The sequence below is a fragment of the Capricornis sumatraensis genome, chromosome 8, assembly GCF_032405125.1.
Source record: "Capricornis sumatraensis isolate serow.1 chromosome 8, serow.2, whole genome shotgun sequence".
Classification (NCBI taxonomy): Eukaryota; Metazoa; Chordata; class Mammalia; order Artiodactyla; family Bovidae; genus Capricornis; species Capricornis sumatraensis.
In genome coordinates this window covers 102,811,597-102,823,662 of record NC_091076.1, presented here as the reverse complement: position 1 = coordinate 102,823,662, position 12,066 = coordinate 102,811,597, and positions in this window count along the sequence as shown.

Sequence of the window (12,066 nt, the reverse complement as noted above, 5' to 3'; positions counted from 1 at the left end):
AGCCTCGTACAACTCAGCTTCATGGTGGCCATAGGGTGAGGTGCTGTCCACGGGGCACAGAGCGTTCTGGCCTCCGTCTCGAGGATCTCCAAGATGTCCCAGTGAGCCTTCCCACCCTCAAAGGTCTGCTGCCCAAGGGGGAAATGTATTCCCTCGATGCTGACCCCAGCCAACCTGGGGCTCTGAGAAGCCCTCGGCGAGGCCCGGAAGCGCCCCGGGACAGTGGTTCTCCAAATGGGGTGCTGGGATCCGTAGCATCAGCATCATCTGGGGTCTGGTCAGCAGTGCAGATCCTCGGCTCACCCCAGACCTCCTCCCCAAGTCTGGGGACCGTGAGAACCACTGGTGTTGGGTACAAAGAGAAGCCCTGGTAGAAAGTCTCTCAGCCTCAGAGAAGGGACTGGGGTCTCTTGTGGGTTCGGGGGAGGGGACTACTGTTCTGGCCGACCCTCCCTGTGGACACACACTAGGGGGCAGGCTCTCAGCAGCCACTCTGAGCAGGGGAGGCACCCCTTGGCCTTCTGAGGGTGCCTCTGGGGGAGAAGGGGCCTCACCACCTGGAAGGACAGGGGTCACCTCTCACAGGAGGAGCCCCCACAGCGTGGAAGGACCATTGCACGCACGGGGACGGTTGACTGCTTTCCCAGTGCCCTGCCGACGGGGGACCTCAACGTGTGCTCCCGCGCCCACCCCCATCAACCTCCGTGTGTCTGACCTCAGTTTTAGAGTCTCCCCACCCTGAGACGGGGGCTTCTCCTAGCAGGCACGCCAACTTGCTCATGCCGTTCCTTCAATTGGTGACTATTTATTCACCCCAAACTGTGTGTTGGGAAGCTGGGGAGCCAGGCTCGTGGTTCTGGTGGGGGGCAGGATGGATAGTCCCTGCCCTGGTGGGGTCTGCTGTCCGATGGGAGAGTTAGTCCAACTCCCCAGATGTTGTCGATCGTGAGCGGGGGAGGTGGCCCAAGGGGACTGGCCACACGAGGCCAACGGAGACTGGACGGAAGACATGTGTTCTGCCTTCAGGCCAGAGCCCTGCCCCACCGCCATGGTCTGCTTGCCTGGCCCCCTCCTTTCTAGCCAGCGACTGCAGGCCCCCACATCAGCCCAGGGCCCAGCTCCACCCTGCCCCCAACCCCCCTAGTGCCAGCCTCTGCCTCGGTGCTGATGGCCCTCACTTCAGCGCGACCTGACATGAAACAAGAGGTCTCGTCCCCGCTTCCTCCTTGGGGAAGCCCCCAGGTCCTTCCCCTCTCTCTGCAGAAACTGGGGCAGACCACGCCCCTGACAAGTGGACAGATACAGGCGTATACACACACTCACGAGGGCCCGCCTCTCACTGGAGGGTCCCACCTCATTGCTCCCAAGTAGCCGAGAAGCCCCATCACCCAGTGGGCCAACACGCTGGTCCGTCCTCTGGCTCTAGCCCGGCGGGACCCGGGGTGGTTTCACGAGGAAGGAGGAGCGGCCCGCGAGGCTGGAGGCTCCCAGGGGTGGAGGAGCGCCCAGGCTCCAGGACGGCGGAGGAGAGGCAGGGAGGCAGGGGAGGGCGAGGAGCGGAGAGCCAGGCAGGAGTGTGGAAAGGCCCGGGTGAGGGGGAGGGCGCTGTCCGCAGCCTCCGGAGATCAATTAACTGATAAATATTTGATTAGAACCTTCGCTAACTTACATCTTGCCAGCGCCCCCTCTTCCCCACCTCCTCCGAGGCTCTAGGAAAGGGGGGCTGCTCTCCTGTCTGCTTCTTCCACACCCCCACCCCCGCGGTGACCCTCCCCAGTGCCCTCCTCTCCGTCCTGTCCTGGCAGAGGGACAGCTGCCAATCTCTCCCTCTGCAGGGCTCCTGCGCTGGAGCCCGGGGCCCAGGCTGTCAGGGGAACCTGAGACACGGTGGGGGTGGCGGGAGGGGTGTTTGGGGTCCTGAGGGCCAGGGTCTGGAGGGGTCAGGGGCGGGCAGGAGGCAGCTGAGGGACCTCGAGCGACATTGTGACATCATGAAGTCAGTGTATCTGAGCGCATGGTGCTGTCTGCTCTGCAGACGTGACCTCATTGAATCTCCAACCTGCCAGGTGGACAATGTGCCCCCATTTCTCAGCCAATAAAGTTAAGGTAGGGGGACCTGTATGGCATGGGCTGCCAGCTCCTAAACCTGGCTCCCTGCTCCTCGTGCAGAACTGTAAGCCATTCCTGGGGGGTCTAAGGGGAGGTGAGGTTCCACAGCCCTGTGAGAGTCGAGACCCTGGAGAGCATGTGGAGAGCTCTGATCCCCCCTCTTATCCAGCAACTGGCCCCAGGTCACTGCTTATCTGCTCTGAGTACGTCTCCCGTGTGCAGTGATCACCTCCAGTGTGCCGGTGGGTCTTAGGCAATTCTCAGCACGCCTGCCCTGCATCTCCTTCACGCCCATGCATAGTGGCTATGGTTCCATGAGTGGCCTTTTCCTAGGCTGCACAACCCGTACCTGGGACGCACACCGGGGCAACGAAACTTCCCAACCAAACTTTCCCATGAGATTCTGAAGTGCAGCCCAAGCTGACAGCCCCAAGAGCAGACCTGGGTGGAACAGCAGAGGGTCAGGTCGACCCGAAGAGGGCGTCCAGGTGCCCCGGCTACAGAGGCTTGCACAGTGTTTATCACTTTCGTTTTCTTCCTTCTTCTCGGGTCTGTTGGGGCCACAGCGAAGGGTTTGGGCTTGGTGGCGTGAGCTGGGCAGAGTCCCCCTGCCGGGCCAGCTCTCATGGCTTCAGGTGGCTTCAGAGCAGTTTGTGAACCAGTGCGGCTCCCCAGGGATCGTGAATTCCCTCGCTTGCCCTCCATCCCCACATCCCTGCACTCAGCACAGCACTCTGCTGCACTTGGAAGTTTGAACGCACACTGGATGGGTGGATGGAAGGATGGGTGGGTGGATGGATAAATGAAAAGACAGATGGAAAGATGGCTGGCTGGATAAAAAGATGGCTGGCTGGATGAAAGGATTGCTGGGTGGATGGATGAATGAAGAATTGACAGAGGGGTGGATGGGTGGATAGATGGACAGATAAAAAGATGGATGGAAAGATGGATATAAAGATGAATGGAGAGTGGATGGATGAAAGGGGAACAGATGAGTAGATGGACAGATGAGTTAAAGCTTAAAGACCACAGTCAAGTCATTTATTCCCACCCCCTCTGCAAACCTGTCCCTCTCCTGTCGTTGCACTTGTCTGACAAATTGCTAAGAGCAGCTCTGCCCATCCCACTCCGTGGCTCACACTCTGGGAAAAAGCACAAAATCAGCCCAATTTCCTTAGATCACTGTCCTCTGCCTGGATCTGCCACTCACGCTCGGTGGCCATTTCCCTCTTCCTGCCCCACCCTCCACCACGCTCCAGTGTTCTTCTTGGTGATGACTTGGTGATGCTTTTATTTCCCGTGGAAATGGAAGGCCATGTCCATGCTCACTTGTTCACCTTCCTGCCTCTTGTCCCACCCCTGGCCTTCCCTACCATCTCTGCTCCCATCTCTGACCGGTCACTTCCATGCACACAGGTGTCCAGTCCTTCTCACCAGCATGTGCTCACAGCTCTGGCAATTTGCTGACTGGCTCCCATGATAGGGAAAGAAAACCCTCCTTGAGCACTCAGCTTTGTCAGCTACAAACCCCATGCACTGCTTCCTTACGGAGCAAAGGCTCTTGCATGAGTTGCCTACACCTGCAGCCTAAACTCCTTTATTCCCGTTCCCTCGTCATCCCACCCCCAGAAGACTCTCCCAGGCACCATTCCCTGAAACTACCCTGGGCAAGGTTCCCACCTGTGCCATGTTGACCATCTAAGGGTCAACTCCCAGTCCTCATCCGACCTGACCCTCTACAGCATGCAATGTGCTGACCCCTCATCTCTCTCCAGACACACTCTCTTCTCTTGGTTCTCACTCACCACTCTCTTCATTGCCATGAGGGGTTTTTGGCCCAAGAGGAACTGGCCATTCTAAGGCAACAGTAATGGTGGCTGGAAGGCAGTAAGTTCTAGAGAGCAAAGTTCGCTCATCTGACAAAGGGGAATTGAGGGCCACGACACAAGAGAGTGGGCCGATTCAAGAGGAGGGGCGATGTCAGGGGAGGGTGTGTGCTTGGCCATGAAGGCGGGGCGAGGGCTCAGGCCTCTGCTTTCCAGAGTCTGGGTATTTATTCCCCTGCTCTCTCCCTGGGAGGCTGTCTCAGGCTGGATCTCCCCCAGACCAGAGGGGATCCAGACTCAAGGGAGGGGCCCCTCCAGGACCTCCAATCTTCTACTGCTGCTTCCTCCTTAGGCCTGAGGTGGTAACAGCTCTGTCACTGTCAGTCTGGGGTCCTGCACTGTTCCTGGGGGTCCCTCCAGCCCATCCTCCAGTTGTTGCTGTTGTTGAGTTGCTCAGTTGTGTCCAACTCTTTGCAACCCCATGGACTGCAGCATGCCAGGCCTCTCTGTCCATCACCAACTCCTGGAGTTTGCTCAAACTCATGTCCATTGAATCGATGGTGCCATCCAACCTTCTTATCCTCTGTCGTCCCCTTCTCCTCCTGCCTTCAGTCCTTCCCAGCATCACGGTCTTCTCTAATGAGTCGGCTCTTCGTATCAGGTGGCCAAAGTATTGGAGCTTCAGCGTCAGTCCTTCCAATGAATATTCAGGGTTGACTTCCTTTAGGATTGACTGGTTTGATTTCCTTGCAGTTCAAGGGACCCTCAAGAGTCCTCTCCAATACCACAGTTCAAAACCATCAATTCTTCAGCGCTCAGCCTTCTTTATGGTCCAGCTCTTCTCCAGACATCTCTGGAAAGTCTCCTTGTAAATAAACTCACGTTATCCTAGAGCCAGTGAACCACCCGCTCCCTGCTGGGTCCTGATGACACAGTGGTATGAGATGGAAGGGCCTGTCCAGCCCCAGGAATGGGCAGCAAGGGGCTTTGACCAGGGAGAGCCCAGCCAGCCTCTCGGGCAGGCCCTGAAGCTAATGGCCTTTTCTCTGCTCCTGTACCTTGGGTAGGCCTGCTTTCGGCACCAGACCCTGAGTGCAGACTCAGTGCCTCCATTTCTAGGTGACCCTGGGCACAGCCTAACCTCTTAGTCTGTGGGAAGGGGACAGGGACTCATCTGCCTGGAGGCGGGGGCTGGGCAGGAGGGCCCTTCATCTTTAAGACCTAGAGTTAAGACTCCCCCAAGTGTCTCTGCCCACATCACTGGCCCAGTGGAAATCTGTGCACTAAGGCCTTGGCCAGTGAGCTCCTGTCTTCCGGGGGGAGGGTCCCCTCTGCGTGGGATGCACTGGGCAGGATGTTCAGGGAGCAGGGTGCTGGGGGCAGGGAAGAACCGAAGTGGCCGCAGACAGAGGCCCTCCCAGCCCCTCCATGAACAGTCCCCTAGGGGATCTCGCTGCTCCCAGCCCCTCCACGACAATTAGGCTAATTGCCTCCCAGACTCCACACCCCGGGAGGGAGCTTGCGGTGGGCCTGGTCCGCAGGCCAGGCTGCAGAAAGAAGGCAAGCTGGCGGCAAAGGCTGGGCACCACGCCATCTCTCCACCACCTCTGGGCAAAGTGGCTTCCAGACAGAGTGGAGGAGGGGAGCGCGGCAGAACCACTAGCTTCAAGGACCAGACGGGTAGGTGTGTGATCTGCTTGTCCCACTCTGGACATGGCTCACTTGTCCTGAGAGGAGAGGGGACCCCCACCACCACCTTCACAGGCACGACCCCCCCCCCCAATACCAATCTTTACCCAGGTCACTGACATCAGTTGAGCCTCTGCTGCCTGGCACCGGGGACACAGGAGGTGCACAGGCTGGACTGATGCTGTGCCTGTGTGCCCAGGGCACCACCCTTGTTCCCAGGACAGTGGGGACAGATGTCACCTCCCTAAGCAAGGAACAGGGGCCAAGCCTGAGCCTTCATGCTGTGTTGGACAATTCACAGGACCAGGAGAACGGGACAGTCAGTTTCCAGAAGAGGCCTGTGCAGAGGACCCCCTGTGAACCTCGTTGGGTCGTTCTCAAGGCATCCCTGGTGCCCATCAGTGTCAGAAGAGGAGGCAGCTGACTTAGGGGCTGACTGCTGGCAGGCAGGACATGTGGGTTCAAGTCACCAGTGATGGCTGAGCCAGGGCACCTCAGGGGTCTGACCTCCCAGCCTGGGAGCAGGATGGTCCTGGCCTCCCCATCCCAGGGCATGCACGTGTGAGGCCGTGGCCCAAACCTCTGAATGCTGAGAAGTCTGCATCCCGAGCAAACACGAGACTCCTTCAATCCCCGAGCCTTAGATGGGAAGTGACCACGGGTGAGACCCGATCCGGCCCGCCAGACAGTGACTCTCATCTCTGTGCCCTTACTGGTACCCGCCCGGCTCTGTCCAAGCGAGCCCAGCGATGCATGTTCACCAGCGTGGAGGCTCCTTCCCTCCTGGGGCAGCTCTGCCGGGATGCTCTTACACGGGCAGAGCTGAAACCTGCCTTCTGGAAACTTCCACCTCATGTCTGCATGACTGCAGCCTGTGGACTCGTCCGCCCCTTGCTGACCCTCCGAGGGTGTGAAGAATCCACAACGTTGTACCCACTTTGGTTGTTCCTTGGTGCAGCTCCAGGAATATGTGGGATGGTTGTCCCCCTTTTACAGGTGAAGAAACGTCGGTCTGTGGTTCCACGCGAATCTGAATCCAGGCTGCGTTCTGCTTGTCTCCACGACCACTGCAACTTTCCTGATTGGGGAGGGGGTCTCGGTCGACACCCACCTGCTCAGAGGGAGGGTCCCTCTGTCCCTGGCTGCCCCGGGTAGGCTGGCTCAGGAGCAGAGGGATGGCGTTTCCTGGAGCGAGAGGGCTGCCCGCGATCACGTGATGATAGCAGTGGGGAGGGTGGGGAACACGAGGAGCAGGAGAGAAAGGGGGTGTTACTAGACTAACGCATTCGGTTGTCTTCTTGGAGGTGATGTCTCTATTCTATTTTCTTAACGTGCTGGTCACAGGGAGGTGAGGTTTTGGGGAGAAAGAGAAGATGAGATTATTGAAGAGGAACGAAGATGAAGCTGGGACATGTGATGATATCAAGGGAAGGGGCAAGAGACCCCCAGCGTTTGTGCGGGCTTGTCCACACGTCATGGCCTGTCATGTTCCTGCTGCCAGGTGTGGGTGAGTTTGGTTGATCTAGCAAGTCCTCCCAGGCAGGAAAAACACACATCCTCTGACTTTCGCCAAGAAGGGTGGATCCTGGCCCTGCCTCCAGAGACCCGGGACCACTGCGATCCCGGAGGAGGCCCATGAGCATCAGCTAAGTCTGAAGCACGTGACATGACTTTTGGGGGACAACCAATTAACTCCGCCACGGTGTTTGGTTCAGGCTGATATTCCAATTTCCTAGGGGGCCAGCTGACAGCAGGGGCCCGGCAGAGGCAGGCGTGGGGTCTGCAGGGCTGTGAGTGTCTCCTGCGTGACTCGTGGCAGGGGCTCCCCACTCCTGGAGGGGAGGGGACTTGTTCTCCCGGGAGCATTAGTGCAAAAATAAATAGACACAATCGAGGTTTCCAGGACCTGCCAAGACCCAGAGCAAAAGGAAGAGAGGGTCCAGGTTCAGCGGAGGCCGTGTGGGCTGGAGGTCAGCCGCGGGAGGGAGGCCGGGGGTGGAGCGCCAGGACAGCACACGATCTGGCCACACTCCCTCACTTTCCTCTTGCCTCAGATCCATTTGCTTTCTCAGTCCAGAAACAGGCCACCTCCACGGCTCACAGGCTCCTGCCCCCAGATTTCATGGGAGAGTGGCCCTGCCAGATGGGAACGGAGGCCCCTCCTAGCCCAGGCACCCGAGGAAAGTCCTGGCTCGTGGAGGGGGAGTCCTGGAAACCCAGCCCCCACCTCCATGTGAGACCCCTCCTGTCTCCTTCCAGCCCACCACCCCAGAGGCACAGCAGGGATTTCTCCCTCTTGGAATCTCATTCCTCCTCCCTTCCAAGAGCTAAGATGTCATCCCAGTGGTGTGCAGGGACTGTGGGGCATGGTCTTGGCAAGCAAGGGTGCTGGTATAGATGCTTCGACAGAGCGGGGCTGCAGTCACGGTGCCAGGGAACTTGCGTGGGAACTCCCGAGGGCAAGGGCTCACCACTGAGTTCCCCAGCACCTGACACAGCCCCGGCATACAGCAGCTGCTCAGTGCATGTCGAGTAATGCTGACGAACGCAGGAATGACAGCCATGGGTCGCTTGGAGAGCCCAGCACTGCATAAAGCAGTAAAAAGGCATTAGTTCATCTAATCGTTCAACAGCCTGTGAACTGGCCTTCTCCACTGAGGAGAGAAACGGAGAAGGAAGTCACTTGCTCAGGAGCACACAGCGGCACGTGGCAGACCCAGACCTGCCTGAGTCTGGAACCAGTGGACACAGCATGGCAGCTATGGACTCTTGTAGCTGGATTCTTGTCCACAGCTGTGGACTCTGGTCCGTGGGAGCAGAAGAGGGCGGTCCCTCCACCCACTGTCCCCAAGACCCCAGGGCTCCGTCGAGCAGGCTGACCCAGCCTCACGGAATTCCTTGTAACCCAGCAACCAACCAGGGCACCTGAGCTTGCAGGTGCCCACCCTTGGCCTGACACCCTCCTCCAGCATTCAGAGGATGGGCTGACCTGGCGATCCACTCCCCGCCCCCCACCAGAGGGGGACGGAGCAGTGTGCTGGTGAGTGTCAGACAAGGGTTCTGTTGCGGGGAAAACGTCCTGCGTTGTGGTGGCTGCACATTTCCATGGTGTAACACTCCCCCCTCCACTGATTTCAAGCTGCCAGCTTGGAGTCCCCGAGTGAGGAGCCGGAAAGGGATGCACACAATTCAGGGCTTGGACAAAGGACTCGGCCCGCCCCTGGGGAGAGGGGGCGCCGGCCCCCGCCGGGCTCCAGTTCACCTTTCCTCATCCAGGCGGCTGGAGGTCGGGTTAAGGGCGGTGATGCGGGCGGTAGGTGTGAAGGGGGCTGTGAAGGGGGCTCTGAGTGGGGCTGGGATGGGGCTGCCCTGGGGTGGAGGGGAGACCGGGGGTCCCTGGCAGACACCAGGCGGAGCTTGAGTGGAGGGAGAAGCAGCAGCTCCAAGGCCAGGGCTGAGAATCTGCCTGAGCGGTGGCCCTTCCTGCCTCATCCAGTCCACTCTTGCCCGCAGCCAGTTCAGTATCTTCTGTTAAGTTAGGGCTGTTGGGAGGCCCGTCACACCCTGTACTGCTTCATTCAGGGCCCAAGGGGTGGCGGGTTCTCCAGCCTTCGGCTTTCTTCCCTTCCTCTCCCACCTTTTCCATGGGGCGTCTGGCTCAGCGGATACTCCAGGGACTACAGGGTGCATTGCGTGTCTGCCCCCACCCCTGAGACCTAGAGGGACTTCAGGGGAAATCCAGGCAGAGCCCCCAGCAGTGAGCGCCATGGACTCTGAGCCACTCGGCAAGTTTATAATCTGACGCTGAGGCCCGTGTTTGGCTATTCCTGGTGGCAGGGAGCTGCAGGCCTGGCTGGGTTCCCACCAGCCCCGACCCCTCCCCTCCAGTATCCCAGGTCTCCTCCACCTTATGTCTCCTTTTCCTCTGGTCCACAGACCCTCCTTTCCCAGAAGGCCTCTCCTGCATTGGCGGCTGCTGAATGGTTGATGAGCCGGGTCACCCTGGCAAACAGCAAGTCCTGATTGGAAAGCCCTGCTCTCCATGCGGAGCACACGTGGGCCCGAGCCTGGGCTCCCACTTAGTCCGCAGCACTGGGGCCAGTCTCCTGACACGGCTCTCTGGGGTGCCTTGGGCACCTTGCCCTCTGCCCAGGCTTCGCACAGGGTGGGTGAGCCTGGCCACACTCTTGCTCGAGTCTCCCTGCTGGCGGCCTGGTTTCCGCATCTGCACCGTGAAGGCCGACAGAGCTGACCCAGAGCTGCCGTGGCTCGAGGTCAGCACGCACAGATTTGGTGTTGTGCCCGGAAGCAGCTTGGTCGTGCTCCGCCTGTGCTCTCTGCCACTTCCTTCTACTGGGGGCAGAACTCCGGGCACCTGAGAGCCTGGACAGGAAAACACCCTACCTCTCCACCTTACTGTCCGCCAACTGGAACGTCAGCACCCACGAAAGCGGCTGTAAACCCAGGGCGTGAGCACCGCCCGAGACCCCGTCTCGAACAGAAACCATAGGTCCCTCGTACCATGCTACGCTTGCACTCGCCCCAACTCCAAAACTAGGGTGTGAGCAGACCCCACCCCTAAATGGTTCTTTCACACATTTGTAAAGAAGCCACAGATTACGACTTCACCTGTCTTCTCTCTTTGGGTAAGTGTATTCCCATAAAATAGTTTCTTTCATAATCCTAATGTATTTTATCCATTTAAGACCTTTTTTTGAGAAGGGATCCGTGTGCCTCAACGGATGCTAATACAGTTCAAGGCACAAGAAAGAGTAAGAACCTCCACCTGAAGGACCCCAGGCGCTTTCCCGATCTACTGACTGAGATGTCACCCCAACCCCCACAGAATGGAGCCCCACCACCTGCCAGAGCCTACCGCTGTCTCTCAGCCCAGACTCAACCCCTTCCTGCATTAAGCCAGGCCCAGATCTCAGCTGAGAAGCCCCAGGGGAGGGGACGGATTTTCTCACGATTAAGCCGTAATTCCCTCCAAGCTCACTGCATACAAATCGTAAATAACGTGGCCCCATAAATCCCCCTCTCCCATCAGCTTCACCTCCACTGCACTCTGTCCTGCCGGGGGAAATCAGCAAGGAGCTGGCAGCTGTTGTCTGGCTGAAGGGCCCAGGAAGGCAGGTGTGGGTTGGGGGCCCCTGCTGAGCATGAGGCTGCTGGGCCAAGCAGGGACCCCAGGGGTTGGGTCTCTGCAAAAGGGGGTGTGGGACTAGAACACAACTAAGGGTCAGCTGGGAGTCTAGGGAGCTGGGGCCAGTCACTGTCCCTCAGTTAGTAGGGTCCTCACCCCATTTCACAGATCCTCTAGGGTGCTGCCCAGCCCTGAATCTGTAACTCACTGTGTGTGTATCCAGCTTGTGTGTGCATGTGTGTCCACATGTGTGTGAATATCCACGTGTGTGTTGTGTGTCCACACGTGTGTATCCATGGTTGTGTGTGCCTGTGTCCACACACGTGTGTGCATGTGTGTTCACACACGTGTCCATGTGTATCCATGATTATGTGTGCCTGTGTCCACGCACGTGTATACATCCATGAATGTGTGTTCACACATGTGTGTGTCCATGTGTGTATCCATGATTGTTTGCGTGTCCATACATGTGTGTATATCCACACATGTGTGTGTTCACACGTGTCTATGTATATCCACGATTGTGTGTGCCGGTGTCCATATGTGTGTATGTCCATGCATGTGTGTGTGTTCACATGTGTATTGATTGCTTGTGTCCATACACATGTGTATATCCACACATGTGTGTGCGTGTGTTCACGTGTCCACATGTGTATCCATGAGTGTGTGTGCATGTGTCCACACACGTGTATATCCACACATGCATGTGTCCATGTGTGTATCCACACTTGTGTACCTGTCATGTGTTCACACGTGTGTTCACACATGTGTGTCCACGTGTGTAGCCACCCTTGTGTGCATGCACATGTCCACACGTGTGTGTACCCACACTTGTGTGTGCATGCCCTTACATGTGTGTGTATCCACACTTGTGTGTGTCCACACGTGTGTGCAGGTGCCATGAAGAACCAGCAGCTCTGGGGAACACATGCTGCTGCTGCTGCTAAGTTGCTTCAGTTGTGTCCGACTCTGTGCGACCCTGTAGACGGCAGCCCACCAGGCTCCTCTGTCCCTGGGATGGGGCTGTGGTTAACCGGAAACGGCGGCTGTAAAGGGACGTGGGAGCGGTGGGGGCGGAACCTCTCTGCCCAGGGGGTGGGCCGCCCGTCACCCGATGGGCTTGTCTGCTGAGCCTGGAGGCCCCTCCCGCGGGGGCACTGGGAGGGTGGCAGTGCTGCTCTGCTGCCCCCAAGCAGTGGGAGAACCCCCGGGACCTTTCAATCGCTGCTCACAGGCTTCCTGACAAAAAAACATCAGGAGCACTGGGAAGAGACACTCTTTGCTCCTCGAGGTGAG